We start from the raw sequence: 13,287 nt of genomic DNA, 5'->3' as shown, positions 1-13,287 counted from the left end.
ACCTATTTTGCATAGGCCGCCGGCGTGCGTAAGTCCCCGGGGCTTTCGAAAAGGGGCGGGAGGGGGCGTGTCCGGGGGGCGTTCCCGAAACGACGCGGCGTTTCGGGGGGCGTGCCGCAGCATTTCGGGGGCGGGCCTGGGGGCGTGGTGCCGGCCCAGGGGCGTGGTCAAGGCCTCCGGACCAGCCCCTGGGACCGGAGGACGGAGCGGGGCTGCCGGCCGGCGCGCGCAAAGTTACGCCTGCTTTCAGCAAGCGTAACTTTGCCGACAAAGGTAGGGGGGTTTTAGATAGGGCTGGGGGCGTGGGTTAGGGAGGGGAAGGTGGGGGGAGGGCGAAGGAAAGTTTTCTCCGAGGCCGCTCCGATTTTGGAGCGGCCTCGGAGGGAACAGGCAGCACGCGCTGGGCTCGGCGCGCGCAGGTTGCACAAATGTGCACCCCCTTGCGCGCGCCAAGCCCCGAATTTTATAAGATACGCGTGGCTACGCGCGTATCTTATAAAATCCAGCGTACTTTTGTTCGCGCTCGTGTATTTTTTAAAGATCTACCCCTAAGACTGTATACATTTCTACAAGATATCAAACAGCACATTTAGCTATTTGGGGGTATAAATACCCAAAAGGTAACACGATAAAGAAAAGAGAAGAACCTCTTGCATTCCCTGTGATGCAATACAAATACCTTCTCTCTTTATCCCTTCTCACTCTATCTCAAAGTCTCCTATGTGAAGAAATGCAACTAGGTTGGTGGGTACTGCCAGTCACAATGGGAGGAGATATCTGCTGCTGTCTCTTCTTCTCCACCTCTGTTCTGCTATTGGCTCTAAGCCCTCCTGAGGACCAACGCCCACCTTCTGATCTGCTATTGAGTTTTCACTCTCCTGGGTGAGTGAACTTTGTCTCCCGATCAGCGCTGGGGTCCGCACCATCTTGGGTAACCTAACTCCACCTCTGCTGGCTTCCATGCTCCCCCGAGGGACCCAACTCTACCCCACTACCTCCGACATCCTGAGGCTTTCTTCCTCAGTGGCAGGGGTTTTAACTGCTGGGGTTTATAGTTAAGTTAGGATCTTGGTTTATTTTACAGTGATTCTAACTCAGCTAAATCCATTACCTGCTAGTCAGATGTTACTCTGCTTGGGGGAAAAAAAAAAAACCAACAACAACAAAAAAAACCTTCTTTCAGCCAAAAGGTTGAGACTCAGGCAGGATATAGGAAGAGAAAACATGCAAACTCTCCTTGACTCTTCTCTGCCCTAAAAAAAGAGATGCCCATGGATTTTGAAACACCCCCTCCCCCCACCCCTTATCACTCAGGGCAAGGATCTGCCTGTTTAATAATGACTATCTTTCAATACATTTTCTACACAAATTCCTCATGTAGTCAAATTCCTGCAGTTTAGGACTTTGCCATTATTTGTTAGTGAAATGACATTATCTGTAATTTAGCAGTAAAGGTCAGGAGGTTGTCATAAGCAAATCTGCAACCGGAAATTCTGACTCCTCTCCCTATAATAGGGTTTGATCTCCTTTTCAGCCTGGTTGTGATTTTCACAGGCAAACGGCCCATAATTTCACTGCCTCTTCTTTGCAGTTCATTTCAATTGCCCCACGCTCTCTTCCCACCCCAAACCCCTGGAGGGCAGCTTTCATACATGATAATCCTTACCAGTTAGCAAGGGTCTTACTAACAGCCACCAAAGTTGCCAACTGCACTATGCCAGCAAATCGGAAACATGGTGTCAAACAAGCAAATATGGAAATAATTGTAATAATAAAAATATTAAAGATAACAAAATTGTAAGTAGTGCATGAACAAATTAATTTACCAAGCCAAACACCTAGGACTGTTTTTTATTTATTTGCTTCATTGTTTATGCATACACTTTTTCATATTTTACATTTTTCCTATTTTATAACAATTACTATTCTCTGTTTTGCTGGTTTACGTTTCTTAATATTTGATTTTTGCCTGTCTTCTTTCCTAAATTATTATGCACCAGCATTTCATTAAAAAAAAAAATGCCTCTTGGACACTATGATATAAGTGCTTAATCTGTTTATTTTCCTTCAGACGACTTGTTTGTTTTCTTTTTTTACTGAATCCAAATTCCCATTATAATATACAGAACACTGCAGCAACCAACACAAATTTTAGTTCAGCAGGTCGGTTGCCAGCTGGCATCGCTGCAGTTTACAGATTGGTGATCCGTTTCTTTCCAGCTCCCAAATGGATAATGACTCTGTGAACAAAAGATCAAATGCAGCCTCACATTCTTATTCAGTTTCATGAATCCAAGCCTGGCGTTCATACTGCCTGCCTTAGGCTGAACTCTGTGCACCTTCATGATTTGTGAGATGTGCTATTTTACAAAAAACAAATTGTTGTGAATTTTCAAAACGTTACGCATGTGAAATTAGGAAATACCCGCGTAAGTAACCTCTTCACACATTCCGTATTTTATAAAAATCAAAAAGATGTTCACACTGTGCACATATTGTTGCGCCGGAGGTGGACCCTTGGGCCGAGGTGGGGTTAACGCTACCCGAGGAGGGAACTTACAGGTCCCCACCGTCAGCAGGCAGAGAGGGCTGACGGACGGAGGCCGGCTGGTGCTTCACCAATATTAGCCCTCGTTCCCCGCGGGTTGAGCCTTTGGGTGCCATGGCCGGTTGGACTTAGGTGGCCTCTGTCTGTGCACGTCGATGGGTGGATCAAGATCAGCCCAGAGGCAGCAAATTGTGTAGGTATCAGTCTGTACTGGAAAAGGCAGAGTCCCGGAGACCCAGGCGCCAATAGGAACACAGTTAGACAGAGGGCGCCCGAGCAAGAGCAGGCCGAAGCCTGAATGAACCACGTCCAGGACAAAGCTGAAGAGGTATCTTAAGCAAGCTAGGATCAGGACTGGTGGCAATCTGGAGCAGTGGCAAGCAAGGCTGAGGTCTAGATGAGAGAGTCAAGGGGATGGTCCGATGAAGCAGAAGTCCAGGGCTGGAGAGAAGCAACGGCATAGGCAATGCAGAGGTCCGGGGCTGGAGAAAGGCAACGGAGTAGTTGGGCAATGCAGAGCTCCAGGGCTGAAGAGAGGCAACGGCATAGTCAGGCAATGCAGAGGTCCGGGGCTGGAGAGAGGCAACGGAGTAGTCGGGCAATGCAGAGGTCCGGGGATGGAGAGAGGCAACGGAGTAGTCGGGCAATGCAGAGGTCAAACCAGGTTAGTAATCCGAAGGACAGATAAAGAGACAGGAACAAAGGCAACAGGATCAGGAACCAGGAACAGTAGAAGCAACAAGCACTCGACGAGCAAGGGGACCTGTTGCAAAGGCAATTTGAGAGAGCGCAGCCCGGGCTTATGTACCAGAGCTCTGCTGACGTCATCAGCCGGGGCCGCGGCCAGGTTCCTGCCGCGGGCCCTATTTAAAGATTAGCTGTGCACACGTGCCTAGGGCGGGGCGCGGCCCTGGTCGGGACGGCGTCTCTCCGTGGAACATCAGAAGCTGTAGCAGAGCCGGAGGCACTAGGGGCAGCCCGAGGACGGAGCTGGCGTTCCACTGTCGCCAGAGATGAGGAATCAGATGCTGGAGTACTTTGAAAGAGGTGAGGATGCCGAGCCACGGGTCTGCGTGTAAGTTTAAAAATAAAAAAAAGCAGGGCTAGTCCGTGGGGTTTGAAGGGTCAGGGCTAATAGGGTAAAAGGGAGACCATCTAGCTAGGGAGGTTAGGAAGTCCTATCCTTTACTGGGGTGAACTGGGAACGAACTGGGGAAACAGGTATTTGCAACAGCATGCGTACCTGCCTAGCAAAATCCCCCAAATTACACAGTAGCGGCACACATGCAGCGTCCATAGAAAACTGGCACACGTACACGCATACTGTTTATTTTATAACAATCACACATATATGCACGTATGCTATAAAATGGCCATGTCTATTGGTGCAAGCTGGCATACAAGCTTACATGTGTGCCCATGTGGCTGTTTAAAAGTTACCGTCACATATTTAAATAATAGATAGAAAAAGTGCGTTCAGTACATTCAGTGCATTGGTATATGCCTTTTCAATATAGTGCATGTATTCATGCATAAGCCTATGGATAAGATTTTCAAAGGGTTACGTGCGCGCTAAGCCTATTTTGCATAGGCCCGGCGACGCGCGCAAGCCCCGGGATGCAGCGGGGGCGGGGCAGGACCGAGGCCTCCGGCACAGCGGCTGTGCCGGGAGATCGCGCGCCGGCACTTGGCCAGCGTGCGCCACCTATGCCTGCCCAGAGGCAGGCACAACTTATTAAACAAAGATAAGGGGGGTTTAGATAGGGCTGGGGGGCGGGTTAGGGAGGGGAAGGTGGGGGGGGGGGCAGAAGAAAAGTTCCCTCCGAGGCCGCTCCAATTTCTAAGCGGCCTCGGAGGGAACGGGGAAAGCCATCGGGGCTCCCTTAGGGCTCGGCGCGCGCAAGGTACATAAGTGTGCACCCCCTTGCGTGCGCCAACCCCACATTTTATAACATGCGTGCGGCTGTGTGTGCATGTTATAAAATTGGGTGTAGATTTGTGCGTGCCGGGTTGCGCGCACAAATGTACACCCATGTGTACCTCTTAAAATCCGGCCCTATATATGCACATATCCTGCAGAGTAGAGATATGTGCATTTTATAAAAGATGCATATATTACACGCATGGGTTCTACAATACTAGCTTAGATCTCATAGCCACTGTGCTGGCTCAATAGAAAACGTCCAAGTTCCCCTCATCCAAACAGCTAACTTTCCTTCCCAATCAGTCTTCAGACAAAGATCCTTTAAATTTGAAATTATTTATTGTACAAGTAGTTTTTAGTTACTTACAATTGTTGCTTCCAAATGTATAGCCCCAGGCAAAGATCTTTGTAGCTGTGAAATAGGCAGGAGAGGGGAGAACTGTTGTGTCCGTCAGTTCCCATCACCCTCTCTCCGCCCTCCTCATCTCTTTGGCACCTCCCTCTTCGCCCGCGGGAAGATTGCTGCCGCGGCGTTCCTCTGCCGAGGTCCCCCCGGCATCCCCGGACCAGCTGCACGCTGCTAACCGCCATGTTTCCTGGAGGCCTAGGGACGCGCGCGCGGCCCCGACTGAAGTTCCGGCGAGGGCGCGAACCTCGGGGGCGTCCCCCGAAGATGACATCACCCGCGATGGATATTTAAGGTCTTAGAGTTTGCTAACACATCACGTTAGCAAGGATAAGGAATGACAACGGACTTGGATTCGTTCTATCTAAGCTACTCTGCCTCCTCAGGGGCCTCGCTCTCTCTCTTACTTTGTAGATTGCAGTCTGGAACCGGCACTCACTCCTCGAGGGCCCTTATTCCCAGACTTCTTCGAATTCACTTCTGCCTGGAAGTCAGCACTGCCTACTACATCTGTGAGTTACCATCGCTCGCTCTCTCAGGGAGCACTGGATGGCCGGTGCCATCTTTAAAAATCGCGTGGGCCATCCAGTGCTCCTACCAAGTGACCGGGGCCGGCCAATGGCACGGATACCCTGTCACATGGTAAGGGCAAAGGGCCATTGGCGCCATTTTGATTAGTGGCAGCCGACGGCCCGGGAGCGGGAGATTGCTACCGGGACCCCCACTGGACCACCAGGTACCTGTAAAAAGTTTTTTGGGGGTCGGGAGGGTGAGGGAAGCTAAGGGATTAATTTTAAAGGGTTGGGGTGGGTTTAGGGGGTTTTTTTGTGTGCCGTTTTTCCCACCCTCCCCCAAAACAATAAGAGAACCCCCACGAACAATATTGTGGGGTTTTCCTATCGTTTTGGGGGAGCCCCCGATTTCTGACTATTTTGAAAATGTTTATGGGGGGGGGTCAGGAGGGTGGGGGAAGCTAAGGGATTCGTTTTAAAGGGTCGGGTGGGTTTTTTGTTTATCAGCTCGGGCGCAGCCGATAAACAAAACCGCGATCAGGCCGGACGAAAAAAAAACCACGATGTGAATCAGAACCAGAATCCGAACCGATTCTGGTTCCAATTCACATCTCTACTAATCGACTCAAGGTGAGAGGCTGCTAGAATCAGTGCATCTTCGATGGTGGAAGTAATTTGATAAAGTTCCTCATGAGAGGCTTCTAGGAAAAGTAAAAAGTCATGGGATAGGTGGTGATGTCCTTTCGTGGATTAAAAACTGGCTAAAAGACAGGAAACAGAGTAGGATTAAATGGACAATTTTCTCAGTGGAAGGGAATGGGCAGTGGAGTGCCTCAGGGATCTGTATTCGGACCCTTACTTTTCAATATATTTATAAATGACCTGGAAAGAAATATGACGCGTGAGGTAATCAAATTTGCAGATGATACAAAATTGTTCAGAGCAGATTGTGATAAATTGCAGAAAGACCTTGTAAGACTGGAAAATTGGGCATCAAAATGGCAGATGAGATTTAATGTGGATAAGTGCAAGGTGATGTATACAGGGAAAAATAACCCATGCTACAGTTACACAATGTTAGGTTCCATATTAGGTGCTACCACCCAAGAAAGAAATCTAGGCATCATAGTGGGATAACACATTGAAATCGTCGATACAGTGTGCTGCGGAAGTGCTGACTGCGCTCCTGAAGCAGATGAAGGAAACGCGAAGCTGTGTCGGCATGCTGTCTCCGATCATCAGAAGATAAGGGAAGTGGGGTTTTTTCAATCGTGTATTATCACTTTGTGAAATTTAAAGAGAATTTTGAAATAATTTGACTACCTGAGATTCGTACTGGTTATGTTAGTAAAAGAAGTTAAAATTGGGACTATGATTACAAAAAAAAAGAATGGTTTTGTCTGCAGTATTTTTTAAATTGTTTTCCAGGTATGATTGTCCCCATTTATAAGTATAAAACAGAGTTGGTGATTTTTTTGGGGGGGGGGTTAGTTTTGGATCTATTTTTATTGTGTTAAATTTACAATGCCACAGAATATCTGATTTAATCACTGATAATATGTTGCTAATTTATTGTTAATTGTAAACCGCGGTGATGTATATCCTTACATACTGCGGTATATAAAAATCTCTAAATAAATAAATAAATAATGCTGTTGCATGCTGCACATTAACATGCTTCAGAATCTCAGGGCGAGTGTGGACTTCCAAATCAAGCCAGCAAGCTCACAAGTGTAACCTCTAAAGGGGTCGCCCTTACCAAAGGATCTATTTTTTCAGCTAAAGCAGGGCTTCCCCACCTTTTCATGCCCAAGGCACACCTACATTAACAAAAATCTTGGGTGGTACACCAGCTTCCATGGAGAAGGCAGTGCAGACACGGAGAGGACTCGTAGGGCCAAAGGAAGAGCTAGGGAAGCACTGAAAGGCCCTACCAGTCTCGCTTAGGAAACTTAAAACGATGGGAGAGAGAAGATGAAGCCACAAATGAACTCATCACCATGGACCAGTTCCCTTTATATACAAGTGTAAGAGAAGGGAGAAGTTGGTGAGGTGCAGATAGCCAGCTCGCCCCTAGATTCGTCATTCTGCTATATTTACAGCAGAATGATCTGTGGCGAATAAAAAACGGGGGTGGTGAGTGACAGTGGGCAGCCGGCCGGGCCACGAACTGTCGCCCCCCATAGCGCCATGGGGAAAGGTGCTGTTATTTCCCCCGGTGCTGCCGGCGACAGTGTGGAAAACATTATCGCCCGCAGCGCTGCCGGGACATAGCTCCGCCCAAGCCCCGCTCACCCTCCTCCCCTGCTCTCCATTTCAGTAATACCGCCGCGATGCCGGCACATTGCATAATAAAGAATGACCCTATGAGTTAGGTAACTTGCCTGCCATACACAGCTGCCAGAGCTTCTTCACTGCCGATGCTGTTTCTAACCCTCAGTCACATCCAGTGCTCAGTGCACGCTCTCCGCCATCCCAGCCAGGCCACCACCTCCCCTGAGGTGGGTGCGCTCATAATATAGGCCCCATGGTGGGAAACAGAACGGCACCTCCTGATGATGTCAAGCCCTATCGGGCTGTTTAAGCAAAGGTCTCGCCTCAGCAATGGATCACCTGCCTGGAGCAGTGTGTGTGTGTTACTCCTGCGTTCCTGTTTGCTCCTGTGTTCCTGGTTCCTTGTTCTTGCGTTCCTGTCCAGCCCTTGTCTTGCCCTGCCTGTCTCAGTCAGTGTCTCTTGTGTGTCCTTGCCCATCCTTGGCCTGACCTCATGATACTGACCTCTTGCTTGGACCTGACCATGTTTGCCTGCTGCCTGGACCTGACCTCTTGCCTTGCACCTGACTATGTTTGCTTGCCGTCTGCCCCGACCCTTGGCCTGTCCCGGTATCTCCTGCCCTCTGCCTGTCCTGACCCCGGCATGCCCTTGGACTCTGGCTCTCTATACTGCTCTTGGGACCCACCTAAGTCCTGCCAGCCGCCAGAACCCAAGAGCTCAACCTGCGGGGGAGGCGGCTGGTATAGGTGAAGCTCTAGCCTGTCTCGCGCCAGCGTGCATTTGCCAGCTGTCGGCATGGGCCTCATGGGTTCGCCTATGAGGCTGCATCAGCTATGCCACAGCATGAAAGGTTCACAACCATGCCAGTCATCACACCGGGGAGAAGACCCAGATGAGGAAAATGAGGCAGTGCTGTGTGCAATGTGTGTGCTGCACAAAGCGGGGTCCTAGTTATTTGTGCCCTGCATGCTAACCATTAATGATTACCAGACTCAGGGACTCGTGCTTTAGCCTGAAAGAAGAAGCCTGCATGATTACCCCTGCTCTCAGAAAGGAGTTGCTAAACTTTACAAGCCATCACTGGTGTCTCTTGTGACTGCAAGGCTCTGGCCTAGATCTGAGCATTAGACACTGCGGTGGCGTTTCTGTGACGCACCTGATCCAGCCTGAAAGCACAGCAGTGTACCAGGGCAAACTGGATGGGAAACACTGAGCACAGAACAGATCCCATGGGGGGGGATGTTTGGGGTGAATTGCTCCACCGCTGCTCTCTTCTTCTTTTTTCTGTCTTTGCCTCTGCCTTGTTTAGGTACTCCATCATGTTCATAAATCTATCAGAAGGGCTTATGGCTAAGCCCTCTATTTGATAAATCTCAGGTTAACACATTTATTCGCCATCTTCGGGATCTTGCAGAGTAGAACTGTAGCTCGTACAGCCAGGCAGAAAAATGTTTTAACAGGTTTCCTTTTCTTCTGTGCACAGTTCACAAAAGGGATGTGACCACCGATGCTGCAAAGAAATCACTCCAGCCGTCTGATTTATTGGGGGTTTTTTTTTACCTTTTTTCTGACGTTCTGCATGATCCACTCAAAATTGATTCGCTTTCATTCTTTACAGTTTCAGGAATTACTTTTTTTTCCCCCTTGGAATAAGTCTATGGAAGTTTCTTGGAAAAAGAAATTGGGGACTTTAAATATTTTTCTGTTTTAGGATTTATATTTCATACTTTGAAACTCGGTCGCGCATATATTCTATGCTCTTGTTTCGAAAGTTTCATGCCATCCCATTTCATGCACACAGTCATCGCACACTTTTCTTTCATATTTTTGCTGACCCTTATTCACTGTGGGGCGGATTATAAAAGGGTTAGGTGCGCCGAGCCTATTTTGCATGGGCCCGGTGATGCGCACAAGCCCCGGGATGCGTGTATGTCCCGGGGCTTGAAAATGGGGGTGGGCAGGGCGGAGCCTCCAGGCACAGCCGCCATTTGCCGCTGTGCCCGGGATCGCGAGCCAGCCGTCGGCCAGCGCACACAACCTATGCCTGCCCGGAGGCAGGCGCAACTTAGAAGTTAAGGGGTAGATTTTCAAAGGGTTATGCGAGCATAGGCTCGGAGGTGCGCACAAGTCCCAGGACGCGCATATGCCCAGGGCTTTGAAAAAGGGGTGGTCCGGGGGCAGGACCAAGGCCTTCGGCACAGCGGCTGTGCCGGGGGATGGCAAGCTGGCAGCTGGCCGGCACGCGCAAGATATGCCTGCCAGAGGCAGGCGAAAATACTTGAAATAAAGTAGGGGGGGATTTAGGTAGGGCTGGGGGATGGGTTAGATAGGGGAAGGGAGGGGAAGGTGGGAGGGAGCAGAAGAAAAGTTCCCTCCGAGGCAGCTCCGGGAACGGGCCGCTCCGGGAACGGGGAAAGCCAACGGGGAAAGCCATCGGGGCTCCCCTAGGGCTTGGTGCGCAGGGGGTGCACATGCGGCTGCGTGTGCATGTTATAAAATCGGGTGTAGATTTGTGCACGCCGGGTTACGCGCACAATTCTTAAAATCCGGCCCTGTGATATTTACTTCTGATGCTTACATACTATGGTGTAAAAATGCCCGCAAAGCTATATTTCCTTGTGATTATGTTATTTCAAATCTGATTATATTATATTCATAGTTTAAGTTTTGGCATCAAGCTTTCCCTCATCTTGACACCTTCTATGGGTGCCTATGAAAACATCTGCATGTTTGTTATGGCTTCTGGGCTGTGACGAAAGAAGGGGGATCATATTTGCTTGCATTTTACAGTTTAATGGAACCCAGCCCTTCTCCAGTTCCTTAAAGCTTCTAGTTTTATTTTTGAATCTACCCGAGTTCTGTCATCACTCACCACGAAGGCTTCCTGGAATTGTATCCAGTGTAGAGGCCGTCTGTCACTTCTGGGGAAATACAAGCCATTAATATCACTTGGTTAGTTGAACTGTGTGACCTGGCCAACTGATCTAACAGAAGAGCACAATACAAATCTGCAGAAGCTTCAAAAGAGCATGGCCCTTTAAACAAACCAGCTCAATAATGTTTACGGGAAGAGTGAGTACTCTCTTCCATCTTAATCTGCAATGGATTAAAGTCATAAGGAACCATAGCCAATGCTTTCCACTCACTGATTTCCTAATTTACATAATCAATCTTTTTACATCCCTTTACAGCCACTTTTCCTCTCTCATCTGTCTTTTCCCATAATCTCTCATATACAGCATGCCGTTAAGCTTCTGTGCCTCATTTTTTGACTATGCATTCTTTGCTGTAACAAAGGTCAAAGAGTCATGAGCCCATCGAAGAACTTTTCGTCTTAGCTGGCAAGGGATCACCGTCTTCCCTGGTGGTACTGGAAAGGTGGTGGACAGAATGACTTTGGCAGGGTCTATTATGTGCCGCGGGGTATCGGGTACATCCTCTGCAGTGAAGGATCTGGAGAGAGCATCGGCGCAACCATTCTTATTGGCTAGGCGGTAATGCAGTATGAAATTGAATCGGGTAAAGAAGAGCCTGGTGATGGTTTAATCACTAAGCATGATGTAAATACTCAAGATTATTATGATCCGTGCATATGGTGATCTGATGTTGGACTCCCTCGAGCCAGGGTCACCATTCCTCAGCTTGATGGCCAGCAATTCTTTATCCCCAATGGTGTAATTACGTTCCGCTGGAGAGAAGTGCCAGGAAAAAAATGAACAAGGGTGTAGTGTATGAGTAGTGGAGTATTGGCTCAACACAGCTCCTACTCCTACGTCGGAGGCGTCAACCTTGACGACAAATGGTCGCGTAGGATCCGGATGGCGGAGACATAGTTCCTTGAGAAAGGCGGACTTAAGATCCTGAAAGCCAGTCATGGCTTCGGGCGACCACTGAGAGGGGTTGGCCCCTTTGCAAGTCATGGCCGTGAGTGGTGTGTTCAGTGTTGAATAATGGTGAATAAAGGAGCGATAGTAATTGGTGAAGCCAAGGAATCTCTGAAGAGCCTTGAGGCCCTTAGGTTGAGGCCAATCATGTATGCTTTTCAATTTCTGAGGGTCTATTCTAAACCCCTGGCTGGACACCACGTAGCCAAGGAAAGGAACCTTCTCCTGCTCGAAGGAGCACTTCTCAAGCTTGGCAAAAAGTTGGTTGTCTCACAGACACTGGCAGACATGAGAGATATCCTGGTGATAGCTTTGAAGATCTTGTGAAAAGACTAGAATGTCTTCAAGGTACACAACTACGCACTGTGAAAGCATATCTCTGAAAACCTCATTCATCAGGTTTTGAAATACCGCGGGCGCATTGCAAAGCCCGAATGGCATCACAAGGTATTCAAAGTGGGTGTCACGTGTGTTAAAGGCAGTCTTCCACTCGTCGCCCTTGCAGATCTGGATCAGATTGTAAGCTCCATGGAGGTCTAATTTAGAGAAGATTTTTGCTCCTTGAAGCCTGTCGAAAAGCTCTGAGATAAGAGGCAATGGGTAATGGTCCTTTAGAGTGATTTCATTTAAGCGTTACTAATCGATGCAGGGATGGAGGGAGCCATCTTTTTTCCCTACAAAGAAAAATCATGCTCCAGCAGGAGACTTGGAGGGCCGAATGAAGCCTTTGGCCAGGTTCTCATGGATGTACTCTGACATGGCTTGGGTCTCTGTCTGCGATAGAGGGTAGATTCTACCCCAAGGAGGCTCTGTGTTAGGCAGCAAATTAATTGCGCAGTCATAGGAGCAGTAAGGGGGTAGAGTATCTGCGGCCTTCTTCAACAACACATCGGAAAAAGAAGTGTATTGCGGTGGAAGGCCGGGAAGAGAGGGCGAGGTAGTCATACAAAACAGAGGAGAGTCGGACTCTAGGCAGTTTTTATAACAGGAGGGACCCAACGAGAGAGCCGTAGAGTAGCCCAGTCGAACTGCGCAGTGTGTTGCTGTAGCCATGGCAGTCCCAGAACTACAGGATGAATGGCTTTGTCCAATATATGGAAAGAAATGATTTCCACGTACAAGGTCCCTGTGCGAAGCTGAATAGGGGCCGTGGTGTGGGTAACCTCACCAGGAAGAGGTTCTCTATGGATAGATGAGAGTAGTAACAGCACAGGAGAGCAGATGGTGGGAATCCGCAAGTGTTCCGTGAGTTGTTTTAATATGAAGTTCCCACCAGCTCCGGAGTCCACCAATGCCAAAGTGTGAAACTCCTGGTTGTCCATCTTATCGGAAACGGGGACAGTCAATGGAGGAAGATGGTGAAGTCAGGCCTAGGAGTAGTCTTCCAGCAGAACCTAGGCCCGGGAGTTTCCCGGACAGATTGGACAAGAGGCTATGGCATGTCCGGGTTGGCCACAGTACAGGCAGAGACCGGATTGATGGTGACGCCGTCATTCCTTAGGAGAACGTCTACTCTGACCCATCTGCATGGGTTCTTCCTCTGCTAGGTTCTGAGACATGTTCATCCTGGGAGAAGAAGAGCGTTGAGTCCGAAATGAGCCTGAGTTAGACTTCCAGGATTTTCTGGACTCTTGAGAGTGTTCTTGAAGGCACCGGTCGATACGCCCAGTAAGGTCAATCAAAGAGTCCAATGATGTGGGCAATTCGTGAGCCGCCAACTCATCTTTAATCCGAGGAC

This window comes from Rhinatrema bivittatum, chromosome 6, assembly GCF_901001135.1.
Source record: "Rhinatrema bivittatum chromosome 6, aRhiBiv1.1, whole genome shotgun sequence".
NCBI lineage: Eukaryota > Metazoa > Chordata > Amphibia > Gymnophiona > Rhinatrematidae > Rhinatrema > Rhinatrema bivittatum.
Note: the sequence above shows the minus strand (reverse complement) of the source record.